The sequence below is a fragment of the Labeo rohita genome, chromosome 21, assembly GCF_022985175.1.
Source record: "Labeo rohita strain BAU-BD-2019 chromosome 21, IGBB_LRoh.1.0, whole genome shotgun sequence".
Classification (NCBI taxonomy): Eukaryota; Metazoa; Chordata; class Actinopteri; order Cypriniformes; family Cyprinidae; genus Labeo; species Labeo rohita.
Window position 1 is genome coordinate 4,375,604 of NC_066889.1, and position 3,709 is coordinate 4,379,312.

The following is a 3,709-nucleotide window of genomic DNA, read 5'->3' on the forward strand; positions in this document are numbered from 1 at the left end:
CTGCCTAATCCTAGTCTGTTCTGATGGATTTTAGAAGGTTTAGAGGTATTTGTCAGTTTAGCCAAGCTGGGAGACCATGCAGCCACACTAGCAAACCACAACAAGCTGTTTTAAACAAGTTATGTGATCCTATGAGCACACCGCTCTTTGTGGGATTTTTTTTTTGTCTTTGACTGAATTTTTCCACCAGCCCAGATATGGCTTGATCTACCTTATACTTTGAGTAAATCCTCTTAAATCTAAAACCTCAGAAGGATTTGCAAATGTCCTTAAGTGTCGTATCCAATCAATGATAAAACAAGTTCAAAGGATCTTTTGAACACCATTCTCACAGATCTTGTTCTTGTCAGATACAGTGCAGTTCACTATAGGCTTTTGAATTAAAAGGATAAACCCAGAAAATGTTATTGTTATTGCTTATTTCGCTTAGGAATTAAATTTCTTTCAAAAGCTGTTTCGTGTTCAATTTAAGCCTTAATCATTGCTGTCTAGGAGAAACAAAAAGACGTCTTCAGTTTCTTAATTGTTATCCAAATGCTCAGTATTTAGCTGAATAACATTTTAAGAGTCTTCTCATTTTATACTCATTCAGCATCTATAGTCAATTGATTACAGACTCAGTGCATCCATGGCAGTTGTTTTCGATCTGTATCTTGACATTCAGGATGTGGCTCAGTCCTCTCAGCACGAGAGAATGCGAGGTGAAGGAGAGCTAGGAACAGATGAGATGAACAGGACTGCTAATTAGCCAAGCAGAAATAAACCAGCTGTCAGTCTAATGTGCGACTGCTGTGCTTCACTCATATGAGACACCCACCCACCCAGTAGAAAGACATTGTGATCATCTTGAGTCAGCAGAATGAGTTCTGACAGATTGGTCAAGTCAAATGTTGCATTTCTCATAGGTAGTTTAGAAGGCTATTGCCGTGTTGCTATTATGATTAAATGAATAATCAGTTATCAGAGGAAAAATTGTATTGCTCTTTTAAAGTTCAAAAGTTTAATTCACTCCTGAATTAAAACTTCCTGATTTACTCACTCCCATATTATCCAGGATGTTTATGTCTTTCATTCTTCAGTCAAAAATAAATGTTTCAATAGAATAGGCTTCAATGGGGATCAGCTGGTTGAAGGACTTGGTTATTTTTTACTTAATACTTTTTTTATATTTAATACTTTTTAACCACAAATGCTCATCTTGCACTAGCTCTGCGATGCACTACTGCTATTTTACGCATTACATAATCACGTTGGAAAGGTCACACATGGTTAGTTCTTCGTTTGTGCACTCTGATTCAGAAAGGTGGGGTAGGGTGAAAAACTGCATCTGATTTTCTCCTCCAGCTTCAAAATTGTTCAACATCGTTGTTTTACCTGTTTTTGTAAAGGGTGTTTGACTTTCTTTGCACATTCACTTTATAAACACTGGATTGGTACGTCCGCCTACATCACATGTAACCTTTCCAATGTGACTATGTAATGTGTAGAAAGACATGAAATTGGATGATCTTGGATGCCATGGAGGTAAGTAAATTATCAGCGAATTTTATTTCAAGAGTGAACTAATCAGTTAAAGGGATATGCTACCCAAAAACTTTTTTTTAGAACACAAAAGGACATAATTAGCTAAATATCCTTGTTGTTCCTTTACATGGAGTAAAAGTGACTAGAATATATGACAATCTATCTCAGTATGAACAAATAGCATAACAGTAGTGGACTTATGGACTATGCTCTATTTTTTCATGTTTTCTGAAGTAATATGATGTGTGAGAATGAACAGACCATTATGAAAGTCATTATGATGACAAATATCATCATATGACAAATATCATTTCTTTCTTTCTTTCTTTCTTTCTTTACTTCAATTACTCACCCTTGTGGAAAAAAAGTACAATTACTATACTGACTAATTTTGGACACTTTATTCCTTGTTAATTTAATGCAATAAAATCAAATGTATTATAGTTTAAATGTATTTTAAATAAAGATCTAAAGAACTTTAGAGTGTGTTTTGATCAATTTAAGTAGGCCTTAAGTCATGTACATGTTACATATACTGCCATAATTACTTCTTTAAAGAATGATTATTAAAACATGATTTAAGATGTAGTTTGAAGTAAATGTTTTAGACATTACTACAAAGTATACTTACAGTTATGAAGGTGTACCCTCTTTAAGTACACTTAAAGGAGAAGTCCACTTCAACAACAAAAATGTACAGATAATGTACTCACCCACTTGTCATCCAAGACATTCATGTCTTTCTTTCTTTAGTCGTAAAGAAATTATGTTTTTTTGAGGAAAACATTTCAGGATTTTTCTCCATATAATGGACTGATATTGTGCCGCGAGTTTTAACTTCCAAAATGCAGTTTAAATGCAGCTTCAAATGATCCCAAATGCAGTTGTGAACGAAGGGTCTTATCTAGTGAAACGATCGGTTATTTTCATAAAAATAATACAATTTATATACTTTTTAATGTCAAATGCTTGTTTTGTCTTGCTCTTCCCGACCTCTGTTCTTTTCCGGTTCATGACAGTTAGGGTATGTCAAAACTCCCACCTCATATTCTTCCTCAAGTTCAAAATTGCCCTATATCGCCGTTTTACCGTTTTTGTTAAGGGTGTTTGATTTTCTTTGCATGCTCACTTTGCAAAGCCTGGGTTGGTACTTCTGCAGTGATGTAGGATGATTTTGTAATGATTTTTGAAGTTAAGGGAGAAAATATGAGTTTTTCAACATACCCTGTACCCAACTGTCTTGAGCCAGAATACACAGAGTTCAGGCAAAGCAAGGCAAGATGAGCGTTTGAGATTAAAAAGTATTTAAATTGTATTTTTTGTTATGAAAATAACCGATCGTTTCGCTAGATAAGACCCTTCTTCCTTGGCTGGGATCGTTTACAACCACATTGGGATCATTTGAAACTGCATTTTGGAAGTTCAAACTCGAAGCACCGTAGCAGTCCATTATATGGAGAAAAATCCTGAACTGTTTTCCTCAAAAACATCATTTCTTTACGACTGTGAAAAGAAAAACATGAACATCTTGGATGACAAGGGGGTAAGTACATTATCTGTAAATAGTTGTTCTGGAAGTGGACTTCTCCTTTAAGTGACATTCTAATGCAGTAATTCCGGAGTTTTAAATATACAAGAAGTTCACATTCAATATAATCAAGAACTCTTCTTCTAATTTTCTCCAAAAAATTCAAATGTTGGTTTGCTTTACATTACATTTCAATAGTGTCAACAAGAACAAAGAGAAACAATTGAGATATCAAAGAGATGTCATTTGTGATTTTATTTAAAGTGTGTTGAGATTTCCCAGTTTATCTAAAAATGATTTTATTGCACACACACGTTGGCTTTCCATGTTTTATGGGGACATTCCATTAGCATAATGTATTTTTTTAGGTGTACAAGTGTACAAACTGTTTTCTATCCCTTTACCATAACCCTACACCTAAACCTACCCATCACAGGAAACTTTCAGCATTTTTAGATTAAAAAAAAACATAATTCTGTATGATCTATATGCTTAATTCCTCATGGGGACCAAAAAATGTCCCCACAAGGACAAGGATTTTGAATATTGGCATCTTTGTAAGGACATTTTGTCTCCATAACGCAGAGTATACCTAAACCACACATACACACACACTGTGCTAATCTACTACTCAACAAGAACCAAAAGATGCACCAA